Genomic DNA, 16,280 nt, shown 5'->3' on the forward strand with positions numbered 1-16,280 from the left:
AAGATGCATTTTCATGGACTCCAGAAACAACAAAGGCCTTCGAGCATCTTAAATGGGCAATGTGCCAAGCACTGGTCTTAGCTACACCAGACTTCACAAAAACCTTTATTGTGGAATGTGATGCTTCAGGAAATGGAATTGGTGCTGTTTAATACAAGATGAAAGACCCATTGCTTCCGAAAGTCGTCCAATCAACGGAAAGTTTTTACACAAAGCTATTTATGAGAAGGAAATGTTGGCAATACTCCATGCACTTAAGAAATGGCAACCCTGCCTAATGGTAAGACACTTCAAGGTAAAAACGGATCATGATAGCCTTAAATGCTTTTTAGAACAAAGATTATCCTCTGAAGAGAAACAAAAGTGGGTCAAAAATATGTTGGGTTATGAATTTGAAATCATCTACAAAAAAGGGAAGCAAAATGTGGTGGCAGATGCACTCTCAAGAAAGGATGAGGATGTGGAAGCATTATTGTGCGCCATTTCTATTATCCAACCAGATTGGATAAACGAAGCAAGGGAGGAATGGAAGAATGATGAAGAAGTGTGGGCACTTATTTGAAAGTTACAACAAGACTCTAGTATGCCTGATACATTTAGCTGGAAAAATGATTCGTTATGGTACAAAGATCGCTTATACCTCTGTAAGAATTCCCAACTAAAACAAAATATTCTTATGGAATTGCACACTTCTCCCTTAGGAGGGCACTCAGGATTTTTAAAAACTTACCACAAGGTTAAGAAGGAATTTTTTTGGGAAGGCCTTAAATCAGATATTCAAAAGTTTGTGGCGGAATGTTTGGTTTTCCAACAAAATAAATTTGAAACAATTAAGACACTAGGTCTATTACAACCTTTATCCATTCCAAGCCAACGTTGGGAGGAGGTTTCAATGGATTTTATCACAGGTTTACCCAAGTCTGAGGGAAAGAGTGTCATCATGGTGGTAGTTGACAAACTTACCAAGTATGCACACTTTTGTGCATTATCACATCCATTTAAAGCCAGTACAATTTCTACTGCATTTATGGAAACAATTCAAAAGCTACATGGAAACCCAAAGATTATTGTAAGTGACAGAGATCCCATTTTCACTGGAAATTTTTGGACAAAATTATTTTCTTGTCTTGGTACTCAGTTAGGTCATAGCTCATCTTATCATCCTCAATCTGATGGGCAAACTGAGATAGTAAACAAATGTTTGGAAGGATATCTTTGTTGCTTTGTATCTAATAAACAGACACAATGGATCAAATGGTTGCCTCTGGCTGAATGGTGGTATAACACTTCCTTGCATATAGCAAGAAAAATGACCCCATTTATGGCACTTTATGGATATCAGCCACCATCCATCACATCATATTTAAGAGAAAATTCTAAGGTTCAAGCAGTGGAACATCACATTGAACATCAACAACAAGTCCTCCAACTCTTAAAGGATAACCTCGTGTTGGCACATAATAGAATGCAACAACAGGCATATCAACATCGCAGTGAAAGAAGTTTTTATGTAGGTGATTGGGTATTCCTATGGCTACAACCATATAAGCAAATGTCCCTCAGGCAAGCTAAGAAGGATAATAAATTATCACCAAAGTATTATGTTCCATACAAGGTGTTGCAAAAGATTGGTACTATGGCATACAAATTGGAGCTTCCTGCAACTTCTCGATTGCACCTAGTTTTCCATATTTCATGTTTAAAGAAGGTTATAGGCGACAAGATCCCAGTTCAAACAATATTTCCAGAACTTGACGAGGAAGGAAAAATTATATTGGAACCAGAATCAGTCACAGAAACAAGAACTCAACAGTTACGAAATCGATCAATTTCGGAGTATCTTATCAAGTGGAAGAACTTATCCGCTGAAGATTCCACATGGGAGGATGAGAATTTTATACAGAAGCATCCAGAACTACTGAAGCGTTGAGGACAACACTTTTTTAAAGCAGAGGGGCATGTTGGGTCCCTATAATACTAGTGATTACCCCATTACTATTGTAATTGTATCCCTTATTAATATTGTTGTGCCCCTATTGTCCCCATATTGTTATTACTGTGCCCCATAGAATCCCTCTATTGTTATTTTTGTGGCTTTATATTATTATTGTTAGGTCGGCTGGGTTATATTGTGACTCCTTAGACTCCTATATATAGAAAGGAGGTTTTGTCATTTGAATCATCCAAGAATTGCTCATTTATGTAATGTAAAGGATGTTGCCCCCTCGAAGAGGCTGAATTCTAAGGCGTGGATCTCTCTTTTCTATCTTTTTGTGAGTTGGTTTCATAACAGTGAAGCATTAACCCTTGATTATATATACACCCTCATTGTATGAGTAAAGGAATTTTTCAACTTGGCTCCTCTCGCAAGGCATTAGAGAGATAAGATATTTCTTTGAGGAGTAAGGAGTGGCTCCAATGTTCCACTCCTGGAGCTAGTGATGTACATTGTAAACATGTGTCTTGGAACTTTTACCTAATAAAAAAAGCCTTCAAGTCTAACACGTTCTTCATGTTAGGTCCCTATACTACTAGTGTAAACCCCTATTGTTATTAGCATAACCCCCTTATTATATTGTTGTGCCCATGTAGTCCCCATATTGTCATTATTATTCCCCATAGAAGCCCACTATTGTTATTATTGTGCCCTTACATTATTATTGCTATGTCGGCTCTGATTATATTATGACCCCTTAGACTCCTATATAAAGAAAGGAGGTTTTGTCATTTGTATCATCCAAGAATTGTTCATTTATGTAATGTAAAGGAGTTTTCCCCCTCGAAGAGGCTTCTTTCTAAGGTGTTGATCTATCTTTTCTATCTTTTTGTGAGCTAGTTTCATAACACTTCATGTATGGATTATGAATGTTTGTAAGACTATTCAATGGATGTTTGTATTTCATTTTTTCTTTCACATGTGCTAAGATAGTTGAACTATTTCAGTTATTTTAGTACTTATCTTATTGAGAATGTGTTGTAATGGTTGTTATTATTGTCTCATCCTTGTGGAATATTATGTAGGATATTAGATAGATCTTTCTTCATTTGTTGGTTGTAACAACCATCACATCCTTTATGGACTATTTCGCTAGATGTTAGACGGATCCTTTTAGTTCATGTGTGTCTCTTCTTGGGTGGTACTACTACCTCTCACTTAGAGGCTCATTTTTCGCCCCCTCTCCGCAGTATAAGAAACTTGACACATTTACAACTGAAAACTCACCATGCACACCTTCTTTCTTTTCGACAACACCACTGCATCTCTCTCTCTCGTGTTGACAATTAGAGCCAAGGCATATCTTTGATATATACAACAACCGGGCTAGTATTCCAGATGGGGTTCCTACACCAAACAGTGTGAGGTCTAATTGGGACTTCACATCAGGGAGACCCCTTGGTTGACGAGTTTCCAACACCTTCAACGATTTATTTATTATGAAGATAAACAATGTATTTGTTACAATAATATCTTTTATGTGACCTTGTTGTTACTTATATTACTTGGTAGTTTGTATGGGTGAGTCTTGGTGTTGTTACTGATTGGGTATTATAGATGTGTCATTATCTAGAATCTAGATAGAAGACTAATGTTTGCCTCAAAGTTCTATAAGCTAGTTTGGTTTGAAGCGAGTCAAAGTTATTAGTTGCTTGGAGCATTTTTGGGCTAGAAGAGATCTTTGAAAGGGATGTGATACTTTGAGATGACATTAGGTTTTGGATTTTTGTTGTGAAATGAATTGTGATGTCTTCTATGGGCAAAATTTGTGGCGAAAATGCACTGGGTCAGATTTTCTAGTGTTACAGATGAGTTTTATTTGATACTCATATATTCATGGGAATATTTGTGTACTACAAAGAAAGAGGATTAATGAATCATTGCTAGGGTTACTCATGATGTGAGTCTATTATTGGTATGCATTTATTGCTATGAATGTATTGTTCCTTGTCCATGACTATGATGAAGTATGCTACTACTAAGCGGATGAGTTAGATGTTGATGTATGTGTGACGAAAAAATGATTTGATTCATATTGCAGTGCTTGACAATTTGGCAAAGCTAGGGTTTGATGTTCTATTGAATATTTGCTGCAGAGAAGCTTTTGAAATTTGTTTTGTGGTTGATTTTCAAAGGATTCCTTGATGTGTATGAGATTTTTTTTGAGCATATGGCTTGGAATTTGGTAGCGTTGATGAGCTACATTTTGATGGTACAATGAGCAGATTTGTTTGTTGGCCAGTGATTTATTGTAGAGAGGTAATGTCTTTTTATTCAGATTGAGTATAATGGTTTATGTGGAACCAATTTGAAAATGGGATGAAACGTGACTTGTAGGATTTCTCGCTGATTCATGTGGATCCAGTCTAAAACATTTTAAAATGTGGTCCATAAAAGGTCTTGAGGTTGGAGCCTTGAGTGAGTGGGTGGTAGCATCTTTTTGGTGGTCGCCGGTAAATTTGATTTGGGAGTGGTGGCTTCCTTCTAGTGGTATTTGGAGAAACTAGAGGAGGTGGTAGCCTCTAGTAGGTAGGAGCATGTACACTAATAATAGTTTGTGCTAGTGCAAAATGTAATTGTTTATAATAATAAAAGAAGAAAACAACAACAATGGTGGTTTTTCCCAATTGGGTTTTCCACCTAAAAATCTAGTGTCCCTATGTGTTGATTATGTATTGTATTCTTATAGTTTACATGCCTTTATGATTAAATGATTCTCATGGTTTAATTATTATGCATAATGTGTTGTGATGGTTCAATTACCATTGTAAATAAGTGTATAAATTGATGAAAATTTGGTCGACCATGAAATACTGAGATGAAATACAGATTCACCCTCTCCTCTCAGTATTTCTAACTATTGGTATAAGAACCAAGTTCTCTCAAGTGAAGCTTAACCACTTGAGAATAGATCTATACCATGGAAAAGAAGCACAAGAAGAAGAAAACTCAAAGGAAGTAGTCAAATTGTGACAGTACAAGCGATCTATCACATGTTGTGGTAATATCTGCAATTTTCGATTAGGGACAATCAATATAAGAGCAATGAAAGTTAGGAGCTATGGATAATCAAGATATGCTTCTACTCAATAATACAAATTATTAGGATTGGAAAGGAAGGATGAAGTTTGGGATAATCCCCCTCAGATATGATGTTAAACATCTAGTTTGTAATGGTTATATTAAAATTCCTCCATGATATCAAGAACTACAGAAAAATGGTTAGGCATTAAATGAAATTTTTTGTAGCTTACCTAATTCATAATTGGCGGAAATTGTGCACTATGAAACCACAAAGGAGGTATGGGATGATTTGTAGGCCATCCATGAAGGAGAGGGAAATATAGTAAAGGAAGAAGTTTGTTCATAAGGTACACCAATAGGTAATATTGCCTTTAAAACATTTAATGTTTCTGAAGAAGAAACTTGTAGCCTATCAGAAGATGAGTGTGGCCATGAAACAAATGCCATCATATCATATGGAGTTACACATTCCAAAGAAGAGAGATTGGAGAATGTATTTAAACTTTGAAGAAAACTTATTTATGATTTGAAAGGGATTGATAGTCTCAAGGTTAACTTGCATGTATATGAAAAGAGGAACAATGATGAATCAATAAACATTGCAGAAGTAACTAAACAACTTAACGAAATGAAACGATATTGTGAAGGACTTGAAGTTGAGATCATCTCTCTGAAGATTGATATTGAAAAGTCAAATAAATGAAATGAGGAGCTACTTCAAGTATTTGAAGAACAATAAAGTTGACTTAAAGAGGAAATTATTAAGTTAAGAACACAGTTGGAAGAGGAAAGAAGGGAAAAAATAGGATGAGGTAAGCTCATTAAGAGTAAATTAGTAGAAAAAGATAAACAATCGAGATTTCAAGATAGTACAAAGATATTAGACAATCTTCTTAACAGTCAAAGGTCTCCCTCCATTAAACTAGGACTTGGTTTTTGTGAAACTGTAAAGGAGAATCCATCTCACAAGCATGTGCACGTAGTTTTGAAGACAAGAAAGCAAATTCCCAAAGGAAACTGAACTAAAAACCAAGAAAAGTGAAATTTCAAGGAAAATAATTCACTCCCAAAAATGAGTATGGTAGAAATGTAGGCATCCAAAGAAGAAGAAAAAAATTCATTCTCTACCTTCACCAATGATATTAAGTGATTAATCTGTCACAAATTTTGACACATTGCAACCAATAACAAAAGCAAATTATTTAGACCTCAAGAAAACAATTTCTCCATAGGAAGATCATTGGTTCTGAGGTACTCAAGTTTCTTTGAAGAATATTGTTTTACATACAAATTATTTGGTCATAAGGTGATCCAGGTGGATATTGGTGGCCGTCCACCTATTCCACTTGGAACCCCACTATTGTTTCTTTCAGTTTTTAAGTTTCCTTAATTGTAGCACAATTTATATTGTTGGTAGTTTTTCAAGTCTTGAACTTCTAAAGTTTTTTTGAGGCCCTAAACGACTTTTTTTTGGAAAACAGGAAAACAAGAGTTTCTAACTAACATTTGTAGTTGAAAGTTATAGTACTTGGATATATATTTCTAACAAAGTATCATGCACATCAAATGAAGATTGTATGCCAAAGTTACGACCTTGGGAAGTTGATGTACCAATTTAACCCAACGGGGCCCAAAGTTTTGTCGCTTCATCTCCTAGGGTTAGGTTTTTGGATGTTTAGTGTTTTTCATTGTTTCTCAATAGTAAATAGGCCTTTGTCCCTTATTGTAACATAGTTCAGAGGCATGTAGCTACCACATCTCTTCTCACAAATAAGTGACCATCACCTGATCTAGTTTATTTCCATTGTTGTATGTAAGCATATTTCAATTCTTTGATATTCCTACATAAGTCCAGATCAGTGGTATTAGAGTGGTTTTCTCTTTCTCTATTTTTCTTTGCATATCCAAAACGAGGTTAGGGTATTAGCTAAGGCTCGAACTAGTTGAACCTTTGCAATACCAGTCTCACAAACCCTTATGACCTCCCATGGTAGAAGAAAACAAAGATGAGGGGGAAAGAGATATTTTAAAAATATTGCTCGAGGAAGCCCTCGAACGACAAAGGAATGTGATGATGGATAAATTTTCCCAGATCCTTCAGCCGCTACCTACAAGAGACACATCTTCATCTATTAGCCACTCTAGAGGCGCCACTCGTTTTAAGGTACAAGTTAACTTTGACATTCCCATATTTGAAGGTTAGATAGATGTAGACGTCGTAGATAAATGGTTAAATCTGCTCGAAGGATATTTTTTAGTTCATGACTTTTCCAATCAGGAAAACATTACATTTTCACTCCTCAAATCCACCCCACATGTCAAGGACAGGTGGGAAACCTACTGTGAACAAAAGGATGAGAGGGAATCCTCACTATTTTCAGTCGCACCCACTTGGAATTCTTTCTTAGACACCATCAAGGAATAATATTACCCTATCAGGAGCTAAGAGGATATATACATCAAGTGGACCATACTGCGGTTTAGAAGGGACCAAGATGTGCCGAAGTTCACAAATATTTTCCATACCCTTGTACGAATCTCAATATCAAGGATTATGAGTGACATTTGGTACTCAAGTATCATGGCTGTCTATAAAAGTACATCCAAGACAAGATGGAGTTCCTAAAAATCTCCTCACTTGGTGCCCCCCTATCGATACGCTATTAAGATCGAGCATAAATTTAAATAGAAGAAGCGAGACTTTGGATCTGCGAATCAGAAGCAAGGGAAAGGTGTCCCCAAACTGCAGAACAAAGGAAAAAGCCAAGGCATGGTGATGTAAGAAAACCTGTCGAAGCCGTAAGAAAATAACAACACCACGAAGATAAAGAAGGACATAGGGAAATGGTGTGAGTTCCATATGAGCCCCATTCACAACACAAGTGACTGCCGAGCTAAGCAGTCACTAGTGGCTAGGATGAAGGCTTTCGAATCATATGCATGTTCCAATTCTAAGTCAAAAATTGAAAAGGGAATGACAAAGGGAAGCATATTATCGATGTGGAGCCTAGTGCCATTGTTTCCACCACCAAGATCCAAAAGGATGAGCCTAAAGATCCAAAGGAGGGGGAGCGATTGTTCCACTTAGAGATGTGGGTGAAGGGTTCTCTGATGTAGTTCATTATTGACAGCGAGAGCTAAAATAACCTCATTTCAGAAAAGGTCATGAAGTAGTTGGGCCTACCGACCACACCACATCCGTAGTTGTACACCATCAGTTGGCTTCATGAAAGACGAGATCTCCGCGTCAACTAATAGTGTCGCCTTCCCTACAACATCAAGCCCTCCACAAATGAGGTATTGTGTGACGTTGCTCCTCTTGAATTTTGTGATGTATTATTATACCAACCATACTTGTGAAAACGACCTTTTGTGTATGAGTCTAGGCCTTGCACTATTTTATTACTTTGGGTAATAAGTTGTATAGGATATTAGAGGTAGCACTTCCTTCCACCATTTCTTTGATCACTACGAAGCAATGCAGTTAGAGAATTTCCTAGACCAGGAAATTTGTTTTCCTTATGATTCACCCTCAATGTAGGAAGAAGATTGTGGCCACAACCTTTAGATAGGTAATATCTGCACGACAAAAATAGATGGATAAGGTTGTGGAGGAGTACATGGACATCTTCACCTCACCCATAGGGGTACCTCTACACTGACAAGTCACACAATCGATCAATTTGACCCATGAACACCACTACCCAATGGACCGATCTATTGAAGATTTGTGTTGGAGAATGATGGAATCAAGAGGTAGATTAAGGAGTTGTTTTAGAAAGGGCACATCAAGCCAAGTTCATTACCTTATGGGAGCTCGATCGTGTTGGTACAGAAGAATGACAGGACCTGGAGACTCTCTATTAACTATCAGGCATTGATCAAGATCACTGTTCGGAATAGGTATCCATTCCCACAGATTGATGAAATTATGGACCAACTCAAAGGGACCAAGTATTTCAACAAGATTGACTTAAAGTCCAGTTATCAAAATGTGTCAATCAAACCCATTGATGTGTGGAAGACCACCTTCAAATCCAAGGAGGGCCTTTTCAAATGGCTTTTCATGGCTTTCGAGCTGATGAATGCCCCCACAACCTTCATGAGGCTGATGGATGATATCTTGTGACTCTTCACCAACTCATTCGTGGTGGTGTATTTTTATGATATTTTGACCTTCAGTCAGAGTTGGGAAGAGCACCTCCACCATATTCGACAAGTCCTCCAAACCTTGCGATAACACAAGTTGTGGGCCAATGTGGAGAAATTAACTTTTGGTATGAACCAGGTTCGATATCTGGGGTACATCATTGATGAGCGGGGTGTACGATGCTAGCCTCTACTGACAATACCCACATTATGCAAATTAAAATTGGATGATCTACTATGTCCCAAGATTAATCACCTGATCCATGGTAAAAACCCTCTATAACCAAGTTTAATTCTTAAAGTGGAAATATATTCGGTTCTCTCGTAGACCTTATAACTTAACCCTTTGGTTGATTTCATTACCTACTCGTCTTAACCATATCATTGCCTTTCAGACTTTGGTTAAACTTGAGTTAACCCAAATTCATTAATCACACTTTATTTCTATTATAACCCTCATATAATAGAAATACACATAAATCACAATTAATTAACCTTGCCTTTCTTCCATTTTTCAACACTTTGCACATATATCGATGCTCGCTTTCACTTCAAATCTGCATCGTTGATCTCTTCCTTCAGATCAACAACTATCACGTGATCTCCAACCTTAACCCATTCACCCGCTGGAACTCAAAGAAGTTAAACTTCTTTGAATAACTCATCGGGTCTATCCGGCGTGTTAACCTATGCACACGTTCAAGCGTGATTACCATCCAATCAATCAACCATTGAATAGTCATGATTATCAAAACTCAACGAGGTTTTAAGCTTGTTGTATAAAACCTTATCGTGTCCAATTTTCAAATTAACCAATGCGCACTTTCGGAAGTGATATGCGTCTGATCAATCACCCAACAGACGGTCCTGATGGCTAGAATTAAATGAGGGTTTAATTCTGTTGCATAAAACCTTATCGCATCCGATTTTAGAATACCGCTTACAACTTCGAGGGTGCGTGAGAAACAACTTCCTACTTACAAAAACCACTCATTCCTTCTGCTAACATGTGGATTAATCTCTATCGCTCAACTTCTTACTTTATTTGTGCGATAAGATCTTATCCATCTATCACACACAATCTTGCCCATTGTTCTCATTGATCCAATGGCTCCTATGCATGTTTACTTCATTTCTTCATGCCTTTACTTTCTTTTGGTTCTTACTGTGTAATAGTCCATTTGTTCGGGTTTTTACGTGTATCTTGTTCTCATCTTCCAATCTTTAATTATTTTGATCCGATCTTCAGCTTCGTTCTTTGTTTCTTTGCTCTTTTATGCTTCCGCTGTGTAACTCCTTAGGTTTTAAGAGGCTTACAATATACCTTTTCTATAACATTAAAGTTTCCTGCAAAATTGTTTGTGTGTAAATCCGATACACTCTTCCTGCACTTGATCTCTAGTATGCAAACCTACAACCATATGTTATGCATAATTACTTCTAATTCACACACAATCTATAATTCCATCAATCAACACACATCACACACTCAGGAATCGAAATCTTTGTGTATATATAAACAAATAATTACATCATGAGTCTTTGTCTCTCTCTGGCCTGATTTTCTTATCAGTGGCCTTTTCCCTTTCCTGCCCGTAGGCTTACAATCAAACCTATCTAACTCTCGAACTAATTCCTAGCTAGCTAACCCCTTTCTATGCCTTTTAGGCTTACATTTATACAAAAGGATTCTATAACTAATTCTTGGTTTAGATCCATAACCTTCTCAACAAAATCCTAAAATCTATTCTTTATCTCTAAGGATCCTCTCTAATCCACAAAATCATCAACTAATTCCTAATCTAAGCTTTACAAGTAATTTCTAGACCTATTAATCCTTATGAAATCTCAACTGTCCTAATTCTCTCATGTTCCCCAACATTCAATAACATTTACAAATATTCCTCACAATACTTAATTAATCCTATTCTAAATATCTCTCATTAAAATCACTCAAAACCTTAATAATTACATTAATTTAATACATAGGAATCCAACTTCCTTGAAAACACAAGACCCCCTATGTCTACTAAAATACAATGATATTGCTGAGTTGAATGCTCCTACATCAGACTCCCAAGGTTAAAATAATCATGATCTCCTGATCATGTGATTTCGATCTTTGTCCTCCTGGATCCCTTACTTTGTTCTATAGTCTGTCTTTGGTTATTGTTGTTGTTTGTTGCTGTTCTCTAGGTCTCCACACTTTATGCTGCATTGCCCCACTAACTATGCTCTCACAGTCTGTTGTTGTCTTTTTCTTGTTGTTGCTTTGCTTTCTTGCTTTTGTCTTCTCCCTTTGAGACACTTTTCTCATCAATTCAATTTCTATGTCCAACTCATTTCTTTGTTGTACTTTTCCCTCTTCCTCTCTTACATATCCTTTGCAATCTTCATCGGGATCTTTCTTCCCTACTGGTGCATTTAGCCATTTCTCCAGTAGCTCCAATTCTTTCTCCCATTCACTGATACTTTGATGAGAGCTTAGTCCTTATTCTTTATTGACTGCCTCAACAGCTTCCCTGTTTATCTTCACTGTGCCTATCATCATGATGGAATGATGACCCTTTACTATGTTTTCAGCTAACATAGTCTCTTCTTCAAGTTTGCCTTTAATCTTCTGCTGGTTACCTTCACTTTGTAGCTGTTGGATCCTTACTACCTCTTGTTGCTTCTGAACTTCCATCTCATCTCCAAACTGCTGATTACTTTCTTCAGCTGTTTCTACTTCAACTTCTGCTATTACTCTTAAGACTTCTCCAGGTACTACTGTAGATATTGCTTCCACCCAAACTTCCTGAATATCCTTAAATATATCTCCCTCTGCAACATCTAATTTCTGCATCAAATCCTGATTCTCTGGCATTCTTTCCAGCAACATAATATCTTTGTTCCATGGATTAAATACTTCCACAGAATCTACCTCTTCCATTTTTACTTGGCTGCTCATATGTGCCAAATTTTCTCTAGCGTCTGCAACAAAACCTGCACTCACAAAAAAATTATTAAAATTAAAAACATAAGGCCTCAGTGCCTCTTCTTCCTTTGGCAACATCTCAGTATTTCGCTCTAATATTTCCTCCTCTATCAGCACATCAGTATGTTGATTCAACCTCTCTAAAGAATCCTCCAAAGGACTCCGGAAACTGTCAACAAATCTCTTTGTAGAAAATCTGTTGGTAGGTTAACCCAATAATGCAATATAAATCAAATCATAATGCTATAACCTACTTCTACTATCAATTTTGTGGAAGCTTAAATATTTAGCTTAACAATATAACTAGAAGAATAAGAATTAATGCACAATACACATGAAAATACTTTGGGGAAAGCTCAGCTAAAAACCCCACCATCTATATTATCATACAAGGTGGAAATACATAGGAATTATACAAATCCTTAGCTCTCATAGTTAGCCAGCTCTCAATACTATCCTCACAGACGCTCACAGGAAATCTTGGCTTCTCTCCAGCCTTCCTCTCTACCCTCCAAGCTCCTATTTCCTTGCACTGTTCCTCTGGGGTGATTCTCCTTCAACCAAGTGGAAAACTCATCTACCAATTGGATGATCACCTAATCTCACACACTGTCAGAACTATGCAATCCTCAAGGAATGATGCCTTGAATTCATGCATGAGTTTTCTTTATAAGAAAACACATGCAACTGATAGTACACTGTCCTCGACTTTAATCTCAATTGGTTCTTTCTCAGAATAGACATGCATGAGTTTCTGATGAGGGAATCTTTAGTTAACTGGAGTAGCACTAGTTGAGTGCATTCATGCATCAATTGACTATTAACTCTCTATTAGTTCCTCAAATAGTTTGGAACTAATTTAACTGGACTTAACTCAATAAACTAAGTTAACTAATTACAACTCAAATATAACTCAATCTTATCTCCTTAATTTAAGGGATAACTCTTGCATGACTTCATAAATACTTCTAACTTGAATTTCTCCAACTAATTAAGTCAAAATAACTTAATTAATTATTTTCAAGTAGCTATTAAGACTAAATTCGATTTTAATTCACAATTTAATTCATGGACAAATTAAATTGGAATATTCTTGTTGCCACATTTCAACACTCCCTCTCAACAAGAAAGGGATTATCTGCCACCCTGATCTTATCTCTATGAAACTCAAATTTACACTTTGAAAATGTCAGCATCTTGCTCCTCTGTCGAAATATACTGAAGCAACATGATCCTCCCATCATCAACAGCTTGCTTTACCTTGTAAAGCCAATGGGAACTCACAACTGACTTGTTCTCTGGTCTCAAAACCACGTCCCAAACACTGTTACGAACTATGGAGTTATACTCCTCCACCATAACATCAGCCCAAGTCAGCTATTGCACTGCTTCCTCAAAGGAAGATGGCTCGGTCTCAACAAATTCCCCAGCAAGGGCCATGTATCTAGTGTACCTCTCAGATGACCTCCTTTGTCTGTGCTGAGAAGATGGTGCTCCCACATTCTCTCTCGCATCCTCCAACAATCTGTCAACTTCTCTTGTGAACTTCCGTCCATCTTTGGTAGACACTGCTTGAGTGGATGTCTCCACTCCTGGAATCTCTACATACGGCTGCTCCACATTAGTCTAAGGCTCCTCCTCCTTAGGAACAAACAATTCCTCCACAGCCTGTAGTCGGAGCTACCTCTCAAGGGAAACTCGCATGGCCTTCTGCTCATCAAATTTGAGATCTCTGCGAACCACTGTCCTCCAACTGGTAGGCAAGTACTCCTGATAGTTGTGAGGTGTATCAGTGTACCCCACAAGTATCCCCAACTCTCTTGTCGGCTCAAGCTGCTTCTGTGCATCATTTGTCACATGGAAATATACCAATGAGCCAAAGATCCTGAAGTGACCCACATCTGGTCTCTTACCGGTGAAAGCTTCCTCTGTTGTCTTCATCCCAAGTATGCGATGCGAGCTTCTATTATGAAAATAGACCGTTGTGTTGCATGCTTTAGCCCACAAGTGAAGTGGTAGGCCTTGGTCATGCATCATTTCCCGTGTTGCCCCTACAATAATTCTATTCTTTCTCTCAACCACCTCATTCTGTTGTGGGTTATGAGGTGCCATAAAATCTCATTTAATTCCTTCCGCTACACAGAAGTCCTTAAACTCTCGAGAGACATATTATCCACAGTTGTCGCCTCTAATGGCCTTGATCTTCTTCCCTGACTCCTTCTCGACCAAAGCTTTGAACTCACAAAACTTTGTGAAAGTTTGGTCCTTCTTCTGCATGAAATAAATCTAGAATTTACGAGAATAGTCATCAATGAAAATCACATAATAACTTTTCTTCATTGTGGATTCCGTCGAGAATGGTCCACACACATCCGTATGAACTCACTCTAAGATAGCCTTTGCTCAACTGTCTCGATCATGAAAGGAAGACTTGGTGTACTTTCCCAAGGTACAACCTTTGCATGTGTCAACTTGCTCAACTTTACCTTTTGGGAAGTCTTGTAAATATCTGCTGCATTATATTCAAAGCTCCATGATGCAAATGGCCCAACCGCCTATGCCACAACTCACCAATGTCTTGGATTTGCACCAATTCTTGTTTTGTACTCAATGTTGTACAATCATCTACCTCTAGTTTATAGAGATTATTCACCTGAATCCCTATCCTCTTGGTCTGACCTATGTCGATGTGTCTTAGGAACACCTTTCCTTTACTAAAGACAACATCATAGCCTTTGACCTCCAACATCGTGACCGATACCAAGTTCTTCTTCAGTCCAGGCACATACTTCACAACTGTCAAGGTGATAGGAGCTCCATGCTCCCTCTAAAAAGCAACTGTGCCCACTCCTGAAACACTATACCTTCCATCATCACCCATCTCTGTGCACATCTTGAGGTCTTTCTCCTCCAAGGCACTGAATAAATTTTTCTCACTAGTCATGTGGAATGAGGCTTCACTATCAAGATACTAGACACAACCCATCATCAATGACACCATGCATGCGATGAGGGTAAAGTACATTTTGAACTGAGAGGTTAATGCCTCACCTTTTGAGGATCCCTTCTTGGACTTCTTCAATGGGAAATTAGTCGCATAATGTCCCATCTCGTGACAATTAAAGCATCTCACTTTAGAAATGTCACCCTTCTTCCCTCCATGAGAAGAATTTTATTTGGAATGGGAAGCCTTCCCCTTCCCTTTCCTTGCCTTACTTGCTAAGGCCATATTTTCTTCATCATCATCCTTGGATGAAGAACCATCTCATGTGCTCCTCCTGATCTCCTCCTGCATAAGATCCGACCATAGTCATTCCCAATCTGAAAGTTTCTCCCTTTCATTCACAGAGTCCTGGTAGCTATTCCAACTCTTTGGAAGGCCAAGGAGAGAGGCTCACCATATCATCATCAACAATAATTATTCCCACACTACCAAGCTCATCTCTGCAGGTGGTGAGGTTTTTCAGATATGTGGAAATAGTATCTCCCTTCTCCATCTTGATTCTTCGAAGCTTATCCTTGAGTGCCAATTTCCTCTGGTCGGTACTGTTCTGGTAAAGGTCCTTCAATGTCTTCCAAATTGAAAATGGAGTATCCTTCCCATGGAGACTCAAGACAATATGGTCTCAAATTCCCTTAAGGATGATCCACCTCGCCTTCGCCATATACTTCTTCCACTCAGCCAATTCTTGTGCATTAGTTGAAGCTAGCTTTGGGATTTATTGATCAATGAATTCCTTCAAGCCATTGCCTTCTAATACAACCTCCATTCTATCTTTCCATGATATGTAATTCAAGCTACCTTCCAAGGCATACTCGAATCTCAATCCATAGAACACCATTGGCCAACCTTGAAGTATGATTTGAATTCGATTTGCACCTGCAACACTGAAATTCAAACTTCGAAATCTCTTCTTAGTATACCATTCACAGCTTTGATACCATGTAAAAATTTCAACAAATACATCTCTGATACCATGTAGAAATTTCTACAAATCTAGCTATGATACCATGTAAAGATTTCTAAAAATCCATCTCTGATACCATGTAGAAAATCTGCTCACAGATTAACTTGATAATGCAATATAGTTCAAAGAAGAATACTATAACCTAGTTCTCCTATCAATTTTGTGG

Source organism: Pinus tabuliformis, chromosome X (assembly GCF_031772625.1).
Source record: "Pinus tabuliformis cultivar Carrire ecotype Pingquan chromosome X, CPIR1, whole genome shotgun sequence".
NCBI lineage: Eukaryota > Viridiplantae > Streptophyta > Pinopsida > Pinales > Pinaceae > Pinus > Pinus tabuliformis.